The sequence below is a fragment of the Vicugna pacos genome, chromosome X (assembly GCF_048564905.1).
Source record: "Vicugna pacos chromosome X, VicPac4, whole genome shotgun sequence".
Taxonomy (NCBI): domain Eukaryota; kingdom Metazoa; phylum Chordata; class Mammalia; order Artiodactyla; family Camelidae; genus Vicugna; species Vicugna pacos.
The window spans coordinates 17,957,047-17,981,133 of NC_133023.1; the positions used below are offsets into that span (position 1 = coordinate 17,957,047).

At 39.8% G+C, this 24,087-nt stretch overlaps 1 protein-coding gene and 1 non-coding gene across 5 annotated transcripts in view; one reads left to right on the forward strand and one right to left on the reverse strand.

Moving 5' to 3' along the window:
• Window positions 1-3,662: 3,662 nt before the first annotated feature.
• Window positions 3,663-3,767, reverse strand: LOC116278282 (U6 spliceosomal RNA). Its single transcript, XR_004187669.1, has one exon. It is a non-coding gene; the product is annotated as a U6 spliceosomal RNA (small nuclear RNA).
• A 15,622-nt stretch (window positions 3,768-19,389) lies between these two features.
• ZFX (zinc finger protein X-linked) overlaps window positions 19,390-24,087 on the forward strand; it is a 42,418-nt gene continuing 37,720 nt past the window's right edge. For 2 of the 4 annotated variants that reach the window (XM_072956323.1, XM_072956325.1), the window contains exon 1: window positions 19,584-19,963. The gene's annotated coding sequence lies outside the window, so the exon portion shown is untranslated. Of the gene's footprint in view, window positions 19,406-19,583; window positions 19,964-20,214; window positions 20,337-24,087 lie in introns of those variants that run through there. The other 2 variants (XM_072956324.1, XM_015246764.3) reach the window with 2 other exon arrangements.

Genomic DNA, 24,087 nt, shown 5'->3' on the forward strand with positions numbered 1-24,087 from the left:
ATGTTCAGAGTGGTTGTGAGATATTTCACATTATTTACTGTCGAGTTTTATTCAGTAGAGAAATTGTTACTGGAAATAGTACTTTGGGGAAATGTTTTTTGCCAGGCTGAATTATTTGTTCTATAACATCTCGTGTTGAATCTGAAAGTAATAGACAAGTATTCAAAATGGAACTGAGTATTTTTTCTTTTATCACGTATTAATAACATCATTTCAAGCGGACATTTGACAACATTTAATTTTTGAGCAAAAATAATAGAAATATAAATGTACTTGTATAACTTTAAAAATTAAATATTTGTTACTAAATATTCAAAAAAAGGATAATTGGTTTAGATTAGGGCCATCTTGTTCATCATAAGTGGTTGTTCAGAGCTTGGACTTTGAATTTCTATTTAGCATGTTAATTAAAAATATGAAAAATCAAACTATATATTTAACTATTAAAAATTTTTAAAACATAGGTGTGCCTAGTTTGGAGAAATAAACATTGTTAGTAAGAAGCATATAATTTATTGTGTGTATATATATATATATATTTTTTTAATGGAGGTACTGGGTATTGAACCCAGGACCTCACACATGCTAAGTATGTGCTCTACCACTGAGCTATACCCACCTCCTAGAAGCAAATAATTTGTATGATAATTTTGCCTAAATCAAATTTCTGTTAATTGAATGCTATTCCAAAATTTACTAGAGAAGCTTAAACATGAACAAATTTGTTTTAAACCATGAAGTACTACATTAACAGAAACTATTGCAATTTATAATAGCAATTTAAAGGAATCCTAGGGCTAAAAGTATTGTGAAGTGATTTCCTAGACTTAGTTTACTTAAATGAGCAAGGCTATAAGAGAAAAAGATATGAATGAATAAATGTTCCCCTTCAAAGAAGGGGAGGATGAAAAATATAAAGGAGAGGAGATCCCTCATTTTCAGTTTTTTATTGGCAATTTGGTATGCAATCCTCCAGGGAATAGGACCAGTAGTTCTATTATTGGTAAAAATAAAAATATTAGGATAAAATCCAAGAAATTGAGGAAAACATTGTAATATTAAAATTGAATTGAAAATATTCATATAAATCCATGATTAAATAGTGTGTTCGTTGTCTACTGCTACATAACAATATTCCCACAAACACAGAGGCTTGACACAAGACACAGTTACTATCTCCACTTCCTGTGGGTCAGGAGTCTGGGGTGTGGGCCTAGCATAGCTGGATGCTCTGCTTTGGAGGCTAACAGCTTCAATGGAGGTGTCAGCCAGGGCTGCACTCACATCTACTTCCAAGCCCACGTAGTTGTTGGCAGCTTTTCATTCCTTGCAGACTTCTGGACTGAGGGCCTCAGTTTCTTGTTGGCTGTCAACCAGAGGCTACCCTTAGTTCCTTGCCAAGTGGCCTTTTCTATAGGCAGCTCACAACATGGTAGCTGGCTTCTTTAAAGCCAGCAAGGAAGACAGTCTCCTCGCAAGACTGGCATTAGTCATACCTATCGTAATTATATATATATATTATAAAGCATTATATATATATATATACATATATATATATATATTATAAAGCATTATAAAGACTAATGGTGGCACTTAATTGAAATAGATGGATTCTATGGAAATTCATGCTTTAATAATGATGCTCAAAGTTTGAAAATGTTTATTTGTCACCATTTGAGGCAGCTATTAAATCAACTGCTTATTGTGAAAATTAGTAATTAATTGTAAAGAATTAAGCATATCCTGCTCTTCCAGTAGAATCTGTATTTCAGGTAACCAAATATCTCCAGTAGATGAGGGAAGCGCTACTTCACAGGTGAATGCCAGTTAGTAAATATAGAAGAGATGGTAGATATTTTAAATGCAGAAGTAACAAGGGTCACTTCATAGTTGTAGAGCAAAAATATAACTGTAAAATAAAGGGAATAAGCAGTTATCACTTTAATCCAATAATTAATCTTAACATTATTAATGGATTAATCATATGTGTTGTGTCTTCTGATGTGATTCAACATGAATACCCATAACATATAGAATATTCTAACTAAAAATGTTGATAAGACTGTTATAGGAAATAACAAATAGAAGAACAAACTAAATAGCACCAAGAGGTAGCAACTAAACAAACCCAGAAGGTGGCATATTCCTCAGAATAACTGTAGGACTATTTCTTCGATAGTCAACATCATAATAAAAGGGATCTAATAATTATATGTAATGGGTAGTCCTTGAACAGATTGTAATTTAGACCAAATAACTGTTAAGGGCATTTTTGTGCTATTTGGGAAATTTCTAAATAGTCTAGGTATTTGATGAAATGGGAAGGTGGAATTTGTTGACTTAAAAAAGCAGGTTATAAGATAGCATGTACACTGTGATCCATTTTTCAAAAAGTACAGACACATATAATAATTTAGGAAAAAATCTGAAAGTACAGGTACTAAGGTGTTAACAATGATGCAGCTCTGCGGGGGCAGGGGGATGTTTACGAATTTCCCATTGTTGCTGTAACAAATTACCATAAATTGAGTAGCTTAAAACAACACAAATTTATTCTCTTACAGGTTTGGAGGCCAGAAATACGAAATGAGTCTTAGGGGACTAAAATCAAGATGTCTGCAGGGCTGATTTCCTTTGGAGGCTCTAGGGGAGAATCCATTCCTTGCCTCTTCCAGCTTCCCGAGACTGCTAGCATTCCTTGGCTCTGATTGCCTCACTCCAGTATCTGATTCTGCCATCACATCACCTTCTGTGCCTTCTGATCCTCCTGCTTCCTTTTTATAAGAACCTTTGTGATTACACTGGATCCACCTGGATCATCCAGGATAATCTCCCCAAGTCAAGATCCTTCACTGAGTCACATCTGCAAAATCCCTTTATGCCGTGTAAAAGGTCCCAGGGATTAGGTCGTGGGCATCTTTGAGGGGGGCCATTACTGTCTACCACAGAATGTGATGTCTTTATTTTTGTGTCTATATTTTGTAATTTCAGATAATGCATATGTGTTACTTAAAATGTATAAGTTAAAAGTAGAAAATGTCATAGTTTATAGTATCAAGTGACATGAAATGTGGTTATTTATAAACTTTTATCTGGCTCCATGTGAAACTTCAGCTTTGCATCCAGTTATATTCTTACTTTTTATCTATATGAAATCGTGAAGTTCAAATTCAAGTTATAGGTTGCCAGAAATGGCAGCAAGTGTTTGGTCACTGAGTTAGAGACTTTTGGATACTGGATTGAACAAGGACACATATATTGAGAAATCATTCCTTCCATTCATTGGTGCCTCCAGCTGCTTAGTGGATGAAGTAGCAAACTCAAATTTTGTAAGGATGAATGTTTCACCTTGGGAGAGTGGGTCTCACTGAGGGCAGTACCACCAAGGGTATGCTTTGAAAACACATGGGTTATTTTGGTTGTTACAGTGATTGACAGGCATCCCCTGGCAGTTAGTGGGCAGGAGCCAAGAATGGCATGTGTCCTTCAATGCATGTGACATTCCTACAAGGACGAATTTTCCTACATCTTACATAATTTTCAAACGTCCCCCTAGCCATTTCTGTAGATGAAAAACCTATTTGTCATTAGCTAAGCCTAAGGCTAACCTCATTTATGTGTAAACTCAAAGTACTCTTTTCTTTTTCTAAAATTTGTTTTTTAAAATATGGGATGCTGTCACAAACGTGCATGTCATTCTAGCGCAGGGGCCATGCTTATCTTCTCTGTATAATTCCAATTTTAGTATACTGCTGCTGGAGCGAGCATAACTCAAAGTATTTTTTGAACCGTTTTAATATCCTGGAATTTTCCAGGAACGGAACTACTGTGTAAATTGAAAGGAGTGTGTGTTGTTTTGTTTGGAACTTTACCAAGAATTGTTTAATGTTTTAGAAAATCACACCAATGACATCAATGCCATTTATGGGCTGTGCTGGATATCTTCCATTTGCCCTTCCAGATTCACTCCACCCTCTACCTCCTCTCTGTCCTGGGAAGGGATAGTATCAACAGGTTTCCTTGCCCTCCAGCTTCTGGATGGGTTTACTCAATGGGAAGCCTGGGCAGGAGATCTGGAAGATGAAATGAGAGTGAGGTCTGCCACTTGAAATGACCGTCGGGAACGAGGTGTTATCTGATTCATGGAAACGTAAAGTTGGATGTGACCATGGTACTTTATTTGAAAATGATCACATTATGTACACGATCGTGTCCAAGCTTTCAGAATGTGCAAGTAAAGCGCCCGAAGAGGTGTTTTAAACTCCCATGGTACTTGCTCCTACTGATTTACTTCTCGCTTAATCCACATTTATGGATTCCCAGAGAATTCTCAGTGACTGGTTAACAGAGAAAAAGCACAGGCCTGGTTTTTGCACAGTTTGCTGGCAGCAGCCAAAGGTGGATGGTAGCTGCGTTCCAGCCCGTGAAAGACAGTGATGAAAGAAAGTTTTCCTAGGGGCAAAACTTTGGGCAGTACGTCATACTGTTCACTTCAAGTGGAGGAAAAGATGGCCTATTTTCTCTCTTGGCATAATATTATTGGGAGATACAGTCTGTCACAGCCCATAATGTTCCTGCTTGTTCTTGTTTTCTTTGCCAAGAATGCAAGGCCCTGACCACTTTACCTGGGTCATTTCTCGGCTGTATTTTCAGGGAGCTGCACTGAGGGATGAGGTGATATTTCCTTCTGGGGTAAAGAGCAGGCTTGCTATAAAAGATGTGAATTCCCCATGGCCAGTATTCCTTGGCTGTGATGCAAACATGCACTGTATACAGAAGGCTTTTTTTTTTAACAAGCCATTTTTTACTCTTTATCCTTTTTTTTTTCTTCTTGGTTTATTTGTTTTGGGGGAGGTAATTAGGTTTATCTATTTTTTAATGGCGGTACTGGGGGTTGAACCCAGGACTTTGTGCTTGCTAAGCACATACTCTACCACTGAGCTATACCCTCCCCCATCACTGTCTACAGAGTATGTCCACCTAGCGCCTCTGCATGGCCCCCTGTGGGACTTGGGGACATGTGGAACCCACACAAGTATGCTGATGCTGGGCATACTGCTTACTGTGTTGCTGGCATCCAGGAAATAGTAACAGGCTAACTTGTTAGCTTGTGAGTAAGTAGGAGAAAATCCTATACCCTGACAAATATTTGTTAAACACTTTGCACTAGGTTTTACAAGCTGTTCACATATTATGTGACTTATACCTGACTTTGCATTGAGGGATGTAATTAATTCAGAGTTCTTCCTCTGTAGTTTTGGTCCCTTAGGGGACCAAATGTTGCTGGTTTTTATGTTTGAATGGCTTATTTTTTTCTCTGTTTAGGCAAAACTCCCCTGGCAGAGGTGTCATTGCACATCTGTCGGAAAAAAACAGGTAAGTTTTAATGACTTCACGAAACTATTTGACAAAGTTCCATAGCAAACAATGCTAAGGACTAGAGGTAAATTGAGTGCCAATATAGTAAGTCAGAAATTCAAAATTCATTGTCAGTTTCTTCTATCTGCACTGTAGATGGATAACATGACATGCTCCCATTCCAATTGTTTATAATTCTATTTTGTCCCTTTCCATTCCATAGTAAGTTTTAATCTTCTTAGATCTGTTGTTATTTCTCACAGTTCTAAGTAATGGAATTTTAGCATTTAGTGTGAAAAACCACAGGCCCTCCTCACTGCTGCTGTAAGAAATCCCAGCACCAGAATAAGAAGATGATATCCTGATTTCTTAAAATGTCCTTGAAAATGTTATTTCTAACAAAGGAGTGTTGTAAGACATCTGGAACTCAAAACTTAAGGCTTATTCTGTGAACGTAACCTTGGCCTTAAAAAGCCTGTAATTCTTTTTGTTTATATTATTTAATAATGTGTTTCCCTGGTAATGATATTTAAATTGACATCTCCATGTCCTAAGAGCTATGAATACCTATGAGTTGTCTTTAACAGCCAAGGGAATTGAAAATTTATGTGCATACCAAAATTTGTATGCAAATGTTTGTAGCAGCTTTATTCATCAAAAACTGGAGACCACCAGATGTCCTTCCACGGGTGAATGGATAAATAAACTGGTATGTGCATACAATGGAATACTAGTCAGTAATAAGAAGGAAAGATCTAGTGATTCACTGAACAACATGGGTGAATCTTTTTTCAGTGGCAAAATATACGTAACATAAGCACGGGTGAATCTAAAATGCATTTTGCAAAGTGGAAGAAGCCAGACTCTGAAGTCCCAAAAGTATTGTATGATTCCATTCCTATGGCATTTTGAAGAAGGCAAAACTATAGAGATGTGTATTAGTTTCCTATTTCTGCTATAAAACACTACAAACTTGGTGACTTACAGCACAGACTTATTCTCTTACAGTTCTGGAGGCCGTAAATCCAAAAGCAGTTTTGCTAGGCTACGTAAAGTCAAGGTGTGGTAGGGCTGGTTTCTTCTTGAGGCTCTAGGGGAGAATTCATTTTCCATGACTTTTCAAGCCTCTGGAGACCACCTGTATTCCTTAGCTTGTGACTCCTCTCTCACATCTCTCCAACCTCTTGCTTCCATCCTCATGTCTCCTACTACCTCCGACTTTCTTGCTGTGCTCTTTAAGGACCCTTGTGATTACATTTAAGGCCCACCTGGATAATCCAGGCTCATCTCCTAATCAGGAGATCTTTAATTTAATCACACCTGCCAAATCCCTTTTGTCATATGCCTGTTGTCAAGATTAGGACATGGGTATCTTTTCAGATCACTATTCAGTCTAGAGGAGGATGAAAAGCATATCAGTGATTATAAGGAATTGGGGGAGAAGGAAGGATTGAGCACAAGGGTGGTGATGGATACATGACAACACAATTGTCAAAACCTGTAGACTGGTACACCACCAAGAATGAACTCTACTGTACGTAAATTGTAAAAATTCACCTTGGCGCCTTGGTTGTCAGTGATCCCAGGATGGAAGGCAGAGTATGACAAAATAATTTAATTGTATTAAAAATAGATGACATAACTTCATGGAAGAGGGTAGGGGAAAATGCTAAATAACTTCGAAAAACAGTGTTTTCAAGCTCATAGATACAGGGAACAGACTGATGGTTCCCACAGGTAAGGGGTGGGGAGTGGGCAAAATGGATGAAGGGTCAAAAGGCACAAACTTCCAGTGATAAATAAATAAGTCATGGGGGTGTAATGTACAGCATGGCAACTTTTTTTCATGTCAGATTCTACTAATGTGTTTTCATCTTTGATTTTTTTTATTTGGGGGAGGAAGTTAGGTTTTTACTTGTTTTATTTAAATGGAAATACTGGGGATTGAACCCAGGACCTTGTGCATGCTAAGCACCCACTCTACCACTGAGCTATTCCCTCCCCCTCCTGTAGAGTATAACTGAAAGTTGCTAAGAGGGTACGTCTTAAAAGTTCTCATCACAAGAAGAAAAATTCTGTAGCTATGTATGGTGGTGGATGTTAACTAGGCTTACTGTGAGCATCATCTTGCAATATATACAAGTATTGAATCATTATGTTGCATACCTGAAACTAGCATAATGTTGTATGTCAGTTATACCTCAATTAAAAAAAAAGGAAAACTTGTATTTTGAGTAGATAATGTAGGGCTACCAACAAAAATAACTTAACATAAATGTTGAACTCTAGTTGGTAAACAGATACAGAAATATAGATATGTCTGTATACATAGGGTAGTATACTTAAATATATTTCCTGGGTCTGACTGCTGAGATGGCCTAGAAGCAGTGACACCTGAGCAGCAGTGAGCACGCTTAGCATTCAGATCTTTTGTTTCTAAATATCATTCTCTAATAGGGGGATCAGGGCTTCTTGAAGAAATGGCTGATTCTAGGGCTGGGGCAGGGAAGATACAAGATGAGGGCAGAACATCTGGTAGGACCAGAGCGGGGAAAACAAAATAGGAGCCTGCACTTGGCCTTTCCAGACCCCGGCTGTGAGTCATATTCTGTGATGTATATTCTGACTTTCATACTCTATATGATAGTGTGTCCTTTCCCTGTAATAAACTATACATTTGTAAGTTTTGTCATTTTGGGTCTTGTGAGTCTTCTTTAGCAATTGAGCTCTGTTTGAGTGCCACTGTTAGTGCAGCTATATCTATCTATTCAATTTTTACAAATGTTCCATGGGTACTAAGAAAAAAAGGTGTGTTGTCTATTATACATGTTTCTTTCCAGGGAGCTATTAAAAAGCAAGATTTATTAATCATATTCTTATTTTTATTGAAGTATAGGTGATTTACAATACTGTATTAATTTCAAGTGTACAGCAATGTGATTCAGTTTTTTTAGACTTTTTTCCATTATAGGTTATTACAGGTACTGAATATAATTTCCTGTGCTGTACAGTAAATCCTCGTTGCTTACCTATTTTATGTGTATTAGTTTGTATCTCTTAATCACGTACTCTTAATTTGTCCCTCCCACCCCCCTTTTGGTAATCATAAGTTTGTTTTCTATGTCTGTGAGTTTGGTTTTGTTTTATATATAGATTCTTTTGTATTATTTTTAGATTCCACATATAAGTGGTATTTGTCTTTTTCTGTCTGACTGACTTCACTAAGTATAAAATTCTCTAGGTCCATGCCACGCAAATGGCAATATTTCACTCTTTTTTACTTCATTGTGTATCTATATACCAACTCTTCTTAAGCCAATCGTCTGTTGATGGGCACTTGGATGTTTCCATGTCTTGACGATTGTAAATAATGCTGCTATGAACATTGGGGTGCATGTATCTTTTCGAATTAGTTTTTGTTTTTTCCAGATACATACTCAGCAGTGGAATTGCTGAATCATATAGTAGCTCCATTTTTAGTTTTTTAAGGAACCTCCACATTTTTTTCCATAATGGCTGTACCTATTTACATTCCCACCAATAGTGTACGAGGGTTCCCTTTACTCCACACCCTCTCCAGATTTATTATGTGTAGACTTTTTGATGATAGCCATTCTGACCAGTGTGAGGTGATACCTCATTGTGGTTGTGATTTGCATTTTTCTAATAATTTGCAATATTAAGTATCTTTTCATACGCCTGTTGGCCATCTGTATGTCTTCTTTGAAGAAATGTCTATTTAGGTGTTCTGCCCATTTTTTGATTGGGTTGCTTTTTTTTTTAATATTCAGCTCTATGAGCTGTTTGTATATTTTGGAAATTAGTCCCTTGTCAGTCTCATCATTTGCAAATATTTTCCCCCTTTCTATAGGTTGCCTTTTCGTTTTGTTTATGGTTTCCTTAGCTGTGCAAAAGCTTTTAAATTTGATTAGGTCCCATTTGTTTATTTTTGCTTTTAATTTCTTTTGCCTTGGAAGACTGATCTAAAAAAATATTGCTAGGATTTATGTCAGAGAATATTTTTGCCTATGTTCTCATCTAGGAGTTTCATGAAGTCATGTCTTACATTTAGGTCTTTAAACCATTTTAAGTTTAATTTTGTATATGGTATGAGGGAGTGTTCTAATTTCATTATTTACCTGTAGCTGTTCAGTTTTCCCAACACCACTTGTTGAAGAGACTGTCTTTTCTCCATTGTATATTCTTGCCTTCTTTGTCATAGATTAATCGACCATAGATGTGTGGGTTTATTTCTGGGCTCTCTGTTCCATGGATCTATATGACTGTTTTTGTGCCAATGCCATGTTTAATTACTGTAGCTTTGTGGTTTAGTCTGAAGTGTGGGAGGGTTATGCCTCTAGCTTTGTTCTTTTCCCTCAGGATTGCTTTGGTAGTTCTGAGCCTTTAGTGATTCCATATAAATTGTAGTATTATGTGTTATATAAAAAAATGTCATGGGTATTTTCATAGGGGTTGCATTAAATCTATAGATTGCTTAGGGTAGTATGGCCATTTTAACAATATTAATTCTTCCAATCCAAGAGCATGTGGTATCTTTCCATTTCTTTGAATCATCTTCAATTTCTTTTATCAGTGTTTTATAGTTTTCAGTGTTTAGTTCTTTCACCTCCTTGGTTAAGCTTATTCCTAGGTATTTTATTTTTTGATGCAATTTTAAACAAGTTTTTTTTTTAACTTTCTCTGTCTGATATTTCATTATTAATACAAAGAAATGTAACAGATTTCTGTATATTAATCTTATATCTTGCTACCTTGCTGAATTCATTTATTAGTTCTAATAGTTTCTGCATGGAAATTTAAGGGTTCTCTATATAGAGTATTACATCAACTGCAAATAGTGACAGTTTTACCTCTTCCCTTCCAATTTGTGTAACTTTAATTTTTTTCTGGTCTGACCACTGTGGCTAGGCCTTCCTATACTATGTTGAATAGAAGTGGTGAGAGTGGGCAGCCTTGTCTTGTTCTTGAATTTAGCAGGAAGACTTTCAGCCTTTTGCTATTGAGTATTATGTTGGCTGTGGGTTTGCTGTAATTTGGTTTTATTATGTTGTGAGATATGTTCTCTCCATATGTATTTTGGTGAGAGTTTTTAATCATGAATGAATGTTGAATTTTGTCAAATGCTTTCTCTGCATCTATTGAGTTGATTCTGTGGGTTTTGTCTTTCCTTTTGTTAATGTGGTGTATCACATTGATTGATTTGTTTATGTTGAACCATCCTTGTGACCTTGGAATGAATCTAACTTGATCATGGTGTGTGATCCTTTTTATGCATTGTTGGATTCATCTTGCTGATATTTTGTTGAGGATTTTTACGTCTATATTCATGAAAGATGTTGGCCTGTAATTTTCTTTTTTTTAAAGTGGCTCTGTCCGGTTTTGGTATCAGAGTAATGGCGGTTTCATAGAATGAATTTGGGAGTATTCTCTCCTCTTCAATTTTTTGGAATAGTTTGAGAAGGATAAGTATAAGTCCTTCTTTGTATGTTTTGTAGAATACTCCAGTGAAGCTGTCTGGTCCTGGACTTTTGTTTGCAGGATATCAATCATATTATTGATTATCCTTCTACATATAAATTTCTTTATAAATTTTAATGTCATTTAAAAATGTCAAATTCTACTAATGTAAGTATTTTCATCTTTGATTTCTCTTAATTGCATTTGTTTTATTTGTTTCCCCTTCCTTTACATTAATCTTTTTGTTTCATTTTGTGCTTCATTTAAATAATATAAAATTGAATTTTAATCCAATTTGTGAATCTAAATTTTTGATAGGGGAGTAGATTCCATTCATATTTATATTTATCATGATCAATAATACATTTGTTTTATTATTCATGTCATATTTTTCGATACCATTTTAATGTTTCCTTATTTTTTATTTTCTTTATGATTAAAAATTTTTTTTCTCTTTTGAGTGTTTGCTTTTATCTGCTTTATTTCTTTGAAAGGCCTATTTACTCCTTTTGATATTGGTAACTGTGACTTTTAAGTTTTCAAAAACATTCTATGTGACTGGGGAAGGCTATGTACACAGTATTTTAGTAGCAAGAAAGTTGTCTGACTGTTTGGGTCATGTCAAAAGGACTCCGGAACCAACTTAAAGAAGTTCCCAGTAGCCACAGTTGGATTATTTGAGCATCACTAAAACTACTTGCAGTGGATTGAAACACATTGAATATGTTTGAATCATGAGTTTATAATATCACCAAACAAACTTATTTTTCTCCTTAAAAAAAAAACCTTGATTGAGGTAGCAGAGTTTCAAAATGGTGGGGTGAGGAGTTTGGGAGATATGCTCCCCAGTGAAATAACCATTTAACGATGAAAATTATTTAAAAAACCCAATCATTTAAAGTCTCTGGAATTTGTTCTAAGGATGCACAGTGACTAGAGAAACATTCATTCAAGAAAAATCTACTACTAAACCTTAGTAAGAGCAATGGGGGTCTGTGGCATTTGAGCCAAGAACTACTTCCTATCCTCCCAGCTCAGTGTGATGGAGGCTCTACTCTTGGAAGATACAGCTAAGAAGACAGGGCTCCCTTTCCTCACAGCTTCTGGTGTAGAGCTGTGGTTTCACTCCAGGAAGGACAGGCTATTAGCATCTCTCCTCACGGCTAGCTCTGTGTTGCAGAAGATGTATCCAGGTAGGTGCAGGGCAGAGGACTGGAGGCCTCTTCCCCTGCCCAGCCTTCACTGTAGGACAGAGGTTCTACTTTGTGTGCGGTAGGCTGTAGTACCGGGCCCTGATCACTCCTGTCCCAGCTTGCTCACATGGCAAAGGTTCCATATCAGGAGAAGCAAGATGGGAAGACTAGGGGCTACTATCCCTGGCCAGATACCCTCCTGTAGAGCAGAAATATCACTCTGGGAGAAAAGGGCCACCATCTCCCGTTCCCCTAGCTCAGGTACAGTAGTGCAGAGGTCCTCTTAGAACTTAGAACATTGCCTGTCACACAGTGTATGGTTAATATTTGTTAGCTATTATTGTGAAAGACAGTTTGGCAGAGCACAGAAATCTTCGATTACAGTCTTTTTCTCCGGAGAGTCTAACTGTTGCTCCATTTTCTTCTGAGAGCTGATGTTGCAGAGAAGTCTGAAACCAAACTCACTTTGTTGCCTACAGCACAGTGGTTAAGAGCTCTGCTCAGACTGCCTTGGTTTATATCCTGGCTCTTCAGTTACACTGGATGTGTGACCTTGGGCAAGTCACTTGACCTCTCTAATCCTTACTGTTGTCATCTGTAAAGTGGGGCAACTCATAGACCCCCCTGTCGTGGACCTTTTGCTTTTGTTGGCCAAACCATCCTTCCTCTCTTTTGTCTGTTTTTCTTACTCCAACCTTTTAATTCTGGTGGGACTTCTAAACATAGACCCTCAGCCCCTGGTCAAATAATCTCACTCCATCCTCTTGGTCACCGTGATGGATCCAAGGGCAAGCGCAGAACAAGACAATGGGTGTCCTTCTATGGTGAAACCAGAAGAGGGACTCTCTTCCTCCTGGGGTAGCTGAGCTGGGACAACGTGAGCCTGGAGCTGCCTGTGCCGCGTCTGGGGCAGCCTGCCTGCTCCCACGCGGAATGAGAGAGCTGAGGCAGCTGGAGAGCAGAGGGATCCTGACACGATCGTCCGAGTTTCTGGATCCAGTCCACTTAAAGGCCAACACCAGCCCTCTGTTAGAATGCTATGAGGTTTCAATGAGCAAACTCAGGGAAAGCACCAAGTAGCGTGCAGAACTCAAGGTAAGCCCTCAATTAATGATGATTTGTTTTCTCCTGTCATTAGATTGTAGGGTTTTCCCCCTTGTAGTTAAAACTTGTTGCCAAATGTGTCTGTGTGTAGGTAGTTCGTCTTCCCTGAACTGTGGTAAGTTCTTTCAGCCTGCAGATACAAATCTTCTTTAAGTTTAGGAAAACCTTTTTCTAAAAAGATCTTTCATTGCACCTCTTGGCTAGGAACAGCGAGTCCCTGTGTGCCAGTGCTCACTCTCCGTTCTCCGTATCTGTCATCTCTCCCATCATTTTCTCTCTCCTCCACCTCTGCATGTTGAGTTCCTGGGGGCGTGGACGTGGGTGACAGTGTTGATCCCAATAGCGGTTGACTCCTTGTTGTTCTACTCCCAGCCCTGGGCCACAGAAGGCCCAGGGGGATGGACAAAGCCCCTGGCCACCACAAGCCAGCCCCTTTATCCGGGAGGGTTCTTGAAGGAATGGGTTCTGCCATTTTCCCAGGGCTACTGTCTTTCTAGCAGCAGTGCTGGCAGGTACCTGCCACACATACTCCTCAGTGACAGACTTAGGCAGTCAGGGGAGGATCCCAGAGACCCCTGGGAGCTTGTTGGAAATGCAGAATCTCAGGCCCCATCTTGGACCCAGTGCCGCAGAGGGAGCTTTTTTTTCACACCACCCCCCCCCCCCCCGGGCGATTAGTGTGCCCATTAACATTTGAGAAGCTCTGCTCTAGAGCACAGGCACAATTTAACCCTCTCTTTTGGTCTATTCAGGAAGTCATTCTTTACAGTGGAAACCTTCCCAAACCCCACACCAGACCAGATCCTGTCATGTTCTGACCTTTCACTATGTACTTCATTGTCATGTGGATTTTCCCTTAATGTAATGTTTCTGCCATAAAGTGGGGGCTCCATTGCCAGGGACTAGTGGTCTTATATACACAATTCACACTTCATTGAAACTTGAATTTTACTAGGTCAGATTCCTGCTGTGTCCTTGGCTTGCCTCACCTTTTGGAGAATTACGAAACTTTCCACATTTCTGCCAGATGCTTCTTCCTGTTTTGTTCTCAATTTGGGCTGTTTGTTTCTATTTGCTTGATGTCTGTATGCAAAAACAATCAAAAAACACTTGTGGTTCATGTAAACACAGAGCACAATTCAAATTTTTTCCATATGGGATTCTCTAACGAAGAATTTTTATGTCCTGTAATTACTTTAAATTGTAATGTTGAATTGTCCTTCTTTTAGCATATTTATTTAATGTATTTTGGGGTGAAGAGTTATTATATCATTAAAAGAGTCTTTGTTCAAAATGTCGAAGATTTTTCAAGAGCTGCTTTAACAAATGTTGCTAGCTGAAAGGTCATTCTGCAAGATAGTGATGTTCTTGGCAGAAATCTAAAGCATGAGCACATCAAGAATTGGCCAAGGACCGGGAAACTGGGAATTGTCTTCTGCTGGAGGGAATGTATACTAGTACAGTCATTTTGGACAGTAATATTGAAAATATGCCACATCCAGCAATTTTACTTCTTTATACTCCAAGAGAAAGTCTGATAAATGTGAGCAAAAAGGCATTTACTAGGATATACTTGTTTTCTTAAAGTATCATTGGTGTGTGGGCCACTTGTTTATGTATCACCTGAGCGCCTTATTAAACTGCAAGATTCCATAGCTAGTGAAAAATCAGAACTCCTAGGAATTGAGACCCAGGAATTTGCATCTTTAGCAAGGTGTTCTCTTCCAAATTTGAAAACCATTGCTATTTTCCTAATCACTTGTGGTCTGGTTTTATTTATTTTATTGCTTAACTATGCGAATTGTTTTGAAAATAAGTGCTGTTATAGGGGCTACAGAAAAGTGAAAAGGAAGCAACAAGTATCTGTAATGCTTATCCTACTCCAAAGATTCTTTGAAATTTGAAGGTAAATTTTTCTTCGTATGTTTATTTGCTTAGCCAGTCTTCTTTCATTTATATCCCCCACCACTTCTCCCTCAGTGTCTTTTCTGCCCTCCCCATCTCGTATTATTTTGAAGGCCATCTCTGATAGCATATCATTTTATCTGTAAATGTTTTGATAATGTATCTCTAAAAGAAGGATTTTTTAAAGATATAATCATACCATCTTTGCCCCTAAACCAGACTAACAATAATCTGTTTGTTTATATCCGCATATATCCATTTAGCATTGATAGCAATCCAGTCAGTGTTCACATTTCTCCAGTTGTCTCATTTTTAATACTTATTTGTTTGAATCAAGATTAAAATAAATTTCATATACTTCAATTGATTGCTATATTTTTTAAGTCTTTTCTCATCTATTGGCATCTGGTTTCCCCTTCAGTTTTTTTTGTTTGTTTGTTTGTTTGTTTTTTCTGACAATGTATTTGTTGAAGAAAGCCTGTCTCATAGTGTTTCCCACCATCTGGATTTTGTCTGTTGCATCCCTGTTGTTTCATTGATACGTTTCTCTGTCCCTGTATTTCTGTAAACTGGCAAATGGGGCTAGAGGGTTGATCAGGTTCTGGTTTGATTTTCTGGCCAGTGCATTTTGTACTTCCATCATGAGGCATATATCTGGTTGTCATTCTAGTGAGCGGCCATTGATGATTGTTGCTTGGATCCATTGACTCATTAGTGGTTGCAAAATGGTAATATTCTAATTCTATCAAGCCTTCTTCATGTATTAGTAGGAATATTTCTATTAAAAGAAAATTCTCTGTATCAACTATTTGTTTAGCCTGAGGTACAGTTCATACAGGATAAGTGCTTGATCTTTCCCTTTGCTAGTTTTCAAAATAATGAATTGGTTCTCTAGTATTCTCCAAAGGTGACCATTTTTTAGAAATCAGGATATAATTCACATCCTATAAAATTCACCCTTTTAAAGTGTACAATTCACTAGTTTCTAGTGTATTGACAAAGCTGTGCAACCATCACCACTAGTTGATAATATTTAAAAGCCTCATTATAAACTTATGAACATACTTAATGTGTTTCGATCCATAGTGATTATTCTTTTAACATTCAAATTTTTCATCTTTAGCAACTGGGATTCTTTAAACTGGCTCCTGAGACCTTTTGACATACGGTAGTCAATTTTGACATTATCTTTTCTTGCTTTCTGTTATGAGGAGATATTCCTGGTTCATCTTGTACTTTTCTGCTCCAGCCCAGTAATCAGTTATTTCTCCCAGAAACCCTGGTTCCTTTTAACGGAAAATTGAGTATGGAGGTCCCAAACTGGCACCTGGGGTGCTCATTGTTACTGGATATTGCTTCTAGGGCTCATATACTGATTTTCACCTCTTTTGTGGAGCTAATTTGTTTGCTGTGTCCTGTGATTTATAATCCATGAGGTAGAATTTGACTATTGTTGATTTTCAGGAATTAAACAACATCTTATTCAACTGATGACTCGTGTGAAAAATACTGTTTGAAAACCACCTAATTGTCAGTCACTGTTTATTTTAAAATTATTTCCCTTGTGGAGGGTGTGTGGTTAAAGACTCAGATTAAAAATTCTTACTTGGCATTAATTATAGCCAGCTGAATTCCAACAGGATACAACTTGTTCATGTTAAGATAAGTATAAAATAACTCAAGTATCAAGCACTAGATAAATGGTTAATTTTTATAGGGCATGCTTAGTACAATAAAACAGGGCCTCTCTAGGGGAAAGCAAATCTTATTTAATCTTTGGTATATAAAATAATGAATTACAACTTTATTCAAGAAGGTCTATATTTTCTCATAAGCTGATAATTTATTGTTTCTTATTTGGATTTCCATCAGTCAGTGATGGGGAGTGAAAGTCAGCGTCTTTTTCTTTTTTTTTTTTAACAGCTTCTTCTCTGAATAATCTTTTTTTTTCTTCTTCTGGAAAAATAATTGAAAGGCTTTGTACTATTCCTGGCTCAAGGACCTATAAACATGTCAGGGAGTTTTAGTTAAGTTATTAAAACACTGTCAGAACCTTGAGTAGTTACTTTTAACTATCTGATATACATTAACAGCTCTGAAGGAACAAATAAATTTTAGCACGTAACCAAAATCCCTTTGACTGCTTTGAAACCATCTATTTCGTATTCACAGCAAATGCCTTTGAAATGTTTTGCTCTCAGTCTCCCTATATAAAATTTCACTTTATTGTGTGTTTAAGTGAGAAATGAAAGTACTTAAGAATGTTTGCATTTAGCCATACACAGCCTCCTTATCCTAAGTTCCCCAAGGGCAAGCACCACATCTTTTTACTCCCTGTGCCAGAATTCTCTAGGTCCCTAATACTAAAACAATGAACGAAAGTATCAGTGCAAAATAGTCTGTAGCAGGTCCTTTAAGTGCAAGGTGTCAAGTGCTTAATCACTCAGTGCTTGATTTCCAAATACTTTCAGTGATCTTAGGTGCCTTCAAGGTTCTGCTGTAAATATTTTCACTAAATATATTTTATATTTTAGTATAACATCGAACAATTTCTGATCTCTGCTGTTCATACTTCCTTTGTGCCTTCACTTTATCACGAGACATTTTTATGAAATGTACTTCCAGTAAAATGATTTTTATCATATAGTTTTTATAGCCTTCCATAAATGGATTTAAAGTACAAATTACTTTCTTTTAAAAAAACTCAAAAAAAAGTATAGCTGACCTCATCATCTGTACAATCATCTATAGGATAATCTTTGTTGGACTTCAGTAAAGGTTTATTTAATATAATTAATAGAGCTAGGCCACCCTTGTTTCCCGTTAAACTTAAGTCTCTTTATGTATAAAAAATAATGGCAAAGGCTCTTTAAAACTATCAATACCTAAACTACTTCTGGTTTTTTAAATTGAGCAAACATCTTTTCGTTTATGCTCCTTGACATTTTTTTAAGTGCTAGTGGACTTACAAGTATGCGATGGTAATTATGGAAGAACTAACAAAAATGCTGACATTAGGTTGTGTTCATGCTGCTTACAGTTGCATGATTGATTAGACCCTATTCTGTTGTTTTTTCTTTTTTTGATGAGACCCTATTCTTGACATGCGATAGCATTAAATGGAGGCCCTTGGAAAGTACTTAAATGCTGGTTATCAATATTTTGAGATTATATTAGTGTGGGTATACAAGTTATTTCTCACTTTTTTTTACTTGAAAAAGTATTACTCAGTTTTATTTACCTGTGAATATTATATCACAGCCCAATGGAATTTTCCGTAAATGATGAAGACATATCATGTAATCACTTGAAAAAAATCAAAGTTAAAGCCTTGAGAGGAAATTTACCATCAAGTACATTCTCACAGATTTCTTCTTACTGTACCTTTGCTCTTCTTTTTTGAAAGCAATTTTATAATTTTAAGATGTCTGAAGGAAAGGACAAATTGCATTCTGGGAGTTTTGAAAAGTTACGACAAGAGACTAAAATACAAGGCCTCTGTATTTAAAGAGATTTCACACCAGTATGCTGTTTGCTTTATAACTTTTGTGTTCTTTACTGTTTAAAAATAACTAGCACTTAGTGAATTGAAAAAATAAATAAAGCGTATCAGATTCCAGATTAATGTAAAGACATTATTTAACGTTTAACTAGTAAGTTTTAAACATAGTTTGGGTCCCAAGTTCGGTATGGAAAGAACATAAAAATTTAACGAAAATGCAAAATACACACTTTTGGAGTTGAAAAATGCTTTATTTAATCAAATACATATTTTTCTTTCTCTCCTGTCTCTTTTTAAACTTTAAAAGGCTTGTTTGGGTAGTTCTTGAAAAAAAAAAAAGTCCATATCCCAATTGTAGCTCTATTAAAGAAATGTGAAAAATTCATTATTTACGGGAAAAAAATCATATTGTGAAATATGTCACACAAGACATATTTCACAGGTTGCCGAACTCTAAAACACAGATACAGAGAGAATATACATTAATGTTTTTGTTCATTGCAATGTGCGAAACCAGTTTCAAAATGTAACCCTATTCCTTATTTTCTTTCCCGCAAACTAATAAAATCAGTTAGGTTCTCTGATTGAACGCTTATTAAAAAAGAAAAATTAAAGTTTGGTAGGTGCTCTAGGATAACCCTTCTCCCCCTCCTCTTGCCCACACACCCATTTAGACTGGCAAACCTATTTTCATTTTATTTCAAAGATTTTTTTTTTAAGCGAAGGCAGGGGACGGCGGGGGTTGCTAAATTTATCTCCTTCTCCAGCCACGGGGATGAAGAAAACACATTTACTGCGGGCGGGGGTCTGAGGGCCTGCAAACAACTCGAGCAGGCGCCTCGGCCAGGACCGGCGCGGAGAGGCGGTAGGTCTCCGGGGAGGGCCCCGGGGGCGGCCGCGGCCCGCGGGAGATGGTGGGGGGCGGCCAGGCCGAGTGCGGGCCTCTTGCCTCTGCACGGGGTCGGCGGACCGCGGCCCCGCGCGGGCTTTACGGCCGAGGCGGCGGCAGCGGCGCGTGTGTAGCGGCGGCGGCGGCTGCGGCGGGCGGGAGCGCGGAGGAGGTGGAAAGAAGGGGGGCGCTGTCACGGAGACTCCGGCCGCCGGAGACCCCGCCGCAGCGAGGCCACTGGGCTCCCCGGTCGCAGGGCGTGAGCGCGCCGACCGGGGCTCCAGGGGTACACACCGGGCGAAGGAGGGGGCCTATCTACCCTTCCGCATTTTCCTGGGTCTCTCTCCCGGGCGGTGACGTGACGTGCTGACGGCGGGCCCGTGCCGGGGAGCTGGGCCGCTTTTTGTCAGCTCCGAGCTCGGCCCCTCCTCCCTCCCTCCGCCCGCCCCACCAGCCGGAGCCCGGCCCAGTGCTCCAGAGAAAGGCCGGCCTGCAGCACCCGCCACCGTCGCCGACCGCCCGCACGCCCGTCCGGTGAGTTCCGGGCGCCGCCGCGGCCGCGGGGCCTAGCGCGCGCGCAGGGGCCTGGTCCCGGCCTGGTCGGCGGCCCGCGTGGCGCCCTTCCGCGCTAGGCCGGGCCGTGTGGCGCGCGGCGCCGAGCAGGCCCCAAGGAGGCCGCAGTTAGGCCCGGGGAGGAGCCCGGCTGCCCCGAGCGGCGGCGGAGGCGCGCTCCGCAAACGGGCGGGGGTTGGGGGAGGGTCGCCCGGTGTCCCGGGAGGCGGCCGAGGGGCCCCAGGTGGGCTCCGCGGCCGGCACAGGGCACCGCGCGGGGGCGAGGCCTGGCAAGAAGGCGAAGGCTGCAGGCGTGAGGTGAAGGCCGCAGGCCGGCCGGGCCGATTTTCGCTATGTAAATATCGGCGAGGGGGGGAGGGACGGGGGACAAGATGGCGGCGCCTCGGCGCCTGCTGCAGGGGACGATTGAGGGGGTTGCCGGGAGGGGGAGCCGCCATCTTGAAGGCGGTGTCTGAAGAGAAAATTCCGCTACAGCCCGTGAGGGGGGGTCGGAGAGCGGGCGGCGACGGTAGCGGCTCCGGTGACGGGTCCCGGAGGCCCAGCACGGCAGCGTGTGCGCGCGGAGGGGGCGTGCTCGCTCCCCACGGCGGCCATTGCCCTTGCCGCCATGATGGACTCTCGGGCTCCTGGCGCTCGGCGGCAGCGCCACCTTCCTGCCCTGCCTCCCGCATCCCCGTGACTGGCTGCTGCTTCCGCTGCATTTTAACTGAGCTGCGGCAGGCGGCCATCGCCGCCGCCCGGGCTCCGGGGCCATCTCGTCCCTCTGCGCCCCTGGTCGCGCGCCTTTTCCCCGCTCTTGTAGCAACTTGAGGGCCGTCGGGGCGGATGGCCACTCAGTATCTAGACTCAACCACTGCAAAGGGACCCCAGGACATTTTATTTTTACTCTAACGAAGTCGTATGTGACTGCTAAGAGTGCTCTCGATGTAGTTGTTTTTCAAGTCATCGCCTTCTCGAATAAAGGAAGAAATAAAAAAGAAAGGAAAATAAAATTTGATGGAAAAGAAGTTTTTACCATTCTTTTATCCAGTAGGGGGAAAAGTGCAAATTGCACGGCTCAGAAACGGAGAATAAAAATTTTTAAGTCTTCAGAATTTCAATTACTTGGAAACAACTTTCTTGAAAAGGTGCATTTAAGCTACTAGCGATGTGTTGGTAGTATTTTTTTTTAAGTATTTACTTTTTTTGAGGAGTAAGAAAAGGGCAGAAAGTTTTTTAGTTTTCTTGCTGAAGGACAGTATAATGTGATGTAGTATTTATTGTTCATGTACCTGGCATGGGGTTTAGTTTCTCTATTTGATTTGAAAAGTTATAAGGTGGAATTCCATCCCTTAAAGTGGTTTTGACTGCAAACTACAAAACTCTCCTGTAAACTGCGAGCCCAGTGTTAGCGATGCACTATGTTAGGTGCTAAGAATTAAAAGGTTCTTGTAATGCAGACGGTGGCTGCAAGAAGTTCGTTGTTCAGAGGGAGATGAGGATGAAAGGCACTGAAGTGCTGCGGGGAAGGTACAGCCAATTACTGGGCTTTCAGAGGAAGGCAAGGCTAGGGGACATTTTGAGAAGGTTACTGAAGGATGGGTAGAACTTTGTTGGTGTGAGATGGGGGTGGGGAAAGGGCATTTCAAGGGTGAAGCTTCTTTAGTAAACAGCAAGTATTTATAATTTGGCTGGAATAGATGGTGTAGGTAGGGGAGTGGTGGCTTAATAAGGCAGATGTGGAGGAGCTTGCTTTCCAGGTGGAGGGGCTTATACTCGATGGGGGAGGCTGGGGAGCCCTCACATAGGCGGGTGATGACGCACCTGAGCCTGGCTTTGTATTCATTTAGCACTTCCTTTGGACTAGGAAAAGTTTGAAAGTTGAGAAGTTATGAGAGTGGCAAGTTAACCATTGTTTTCACTATAGAAATGATTATCAAGAATGTTCAGAAGTTAAGCCAATTTTGCTACTTTTTGAATGATCCACGTCTAGTAGACAATTGCTCCTTTTTTCTGTTCCTCATTTCTCACTCCCAGTAACTTTTTGCTCAGAGTTGTTACAATCTCTCTAGTACAGAAATGGGGAGGAGTTTCTAGCTTTTCATTTACTGTGGTTGAAAATTACAGAAACAGTGCTGTGGGTTACTTTATGAAAATGAGGAATGAACCTGTAAGTATACCCGTGGTAATTTTTAAAGAAGTCGTTTTTGAAAAGTAGGTTAGAAGAGCGATTACTGAAAAGGCAGCAGCCTTCAGATGGCCTTTTTGCAATCCCTGTTCTTCCACCGGGTAAGAGGAATTACTTTTTTGTTTGACAGGATAACTAAGGCTATTTGCTAAGCTGAGCTGTCTCATACTTTGATTAATATTTGAGTATCCTAGATGCACTTTCTGGAATGTTTTCTAGAATTTTATGATATATAGATTTATAGGTAGCGTAAATATTCACTGGAAAGTTGTTTCAGCTTTTCCTTTTTTCCCAGACTGCAGCAGGTCAGAGCAGTGATACTCCGTGAGAGGACGCGAAGGAACTGAAGATTCTCCTGCTTCTCATAAGGGGCCATGGTTTAGAAAAGTTGAGACAGTGCGTTGTAGGATGCTGACTAGAAACAGGTTGCTAAGGCGGGCTGTGGTTGTTGAGATGGTAAGGGTAAACGTAAACTTAAAAGAACCAGCTGCTTTATAGCTTGACAGCTAGAAAAGACATAGAAGAGGCCTAAAAGAAAATTGTGTTGCTGTACACGCAGTACAGCAGCAGTAGATGTTCCAGTACGGCACTAGTGGATGATTAAAAGTTGGACTCAAGTTGTATAGTTCAGAAGACAGAAGGGTATGGTTTAGAATTTCTATCGGAAACAGTTAAATATAAAATGCTTTTTGTCTGAAAGGGTAGGCCTTATGGTCCAGAACACTGACTGGTGGAACACCTTGTTTACCCAACCACCTTGGATAAACAAGGTGTTAGTTTTTAATTTATGTGTATGTTTCAGATAGATGTGAGTTTCCTTTTTGGAAAACATACTCACAGTGCATTGAAGAAAACTTGTTTCCACATGGCTTTTGGTAAATGCTTCCTCTAAACCCATCTGGATTTGTATTGCCACTGATGACCTTGTTTGTATGTTTGTGTTTGTGCTCACTGGCGATTCCAGACATTCTTTTTTACTCTTAAACTCAACTTGTCCTTGAAACCACTCAGCCTCAGCAGAGATTACCTACTCTTTAACTTAAGCCAGAAAGGTAGACGGCCATCTAAGCAATTGAGTTTCCTTCCTTCCACTTCATGCTCTTCCTCTGTCTCTACCTGGACTTTCCTCCTGTTCTTTCCTTGCATGAAGAATTGGCCTTCTTTAGGCCCAGATGCTATCCCTGTGGGATCCAGTGGTCCCAAAGGACGGCGTTCTGTCAGTGATTCTCCTGCTTGCATCATAGCCCTCTAACTCTGCTGGTGCCTTTCCCTCTCCTTAGAAACATTACAAGGTTTGCTCATCTTACAAAAACCGCACACCTGTCTTACCTTTCCTTTTACTAGTAGTTTCATTTCTTTTCATCCCACTTATTCCTAAATCCACTATTTCCCAAATTGAGAAACTTTGCCCCAGCATGTCAGCAGGTGTGTGGTATGAAAGTGTTCTGGGTTTCAGTAACTCTGCGCCTTCTCTGTCTTCTATCATGGGGTTTCCCTCAGGGTCAGCCCTCTACCCTTTTTTCTTGACTCTTCTCACCTGGTTTTGGTGTCCTTTACCATGCCTACCCTCTCTTCTAGTTTCTCATCGAGCGTTTCCAGTGGCCTACGGATTGTCTCCACTCAGGTATCTCACTGCCTCAGCTTGGCTCAAACAGGATTTCCCTGGCACATAGTAGATGCTTAGTACTATTTATTGGAAAGAAAAAATTTTTTAAGCCCAGAGCCCCGAAAATAACTCCTGCCTCAAGCTTTCTGATACTGGCACCCTCATTTTCCCAAACTCATTCTTCTCTGTCTCATATAGCGATGCGGACATCTTTAATTTAGCATTTAACTGATAATATTTTAACTGTGTGTTTATATTTTTGTCATTTTTTCTAAACTCTGGGCATAGAGCTAGGTTCTCATTTATCCTTGT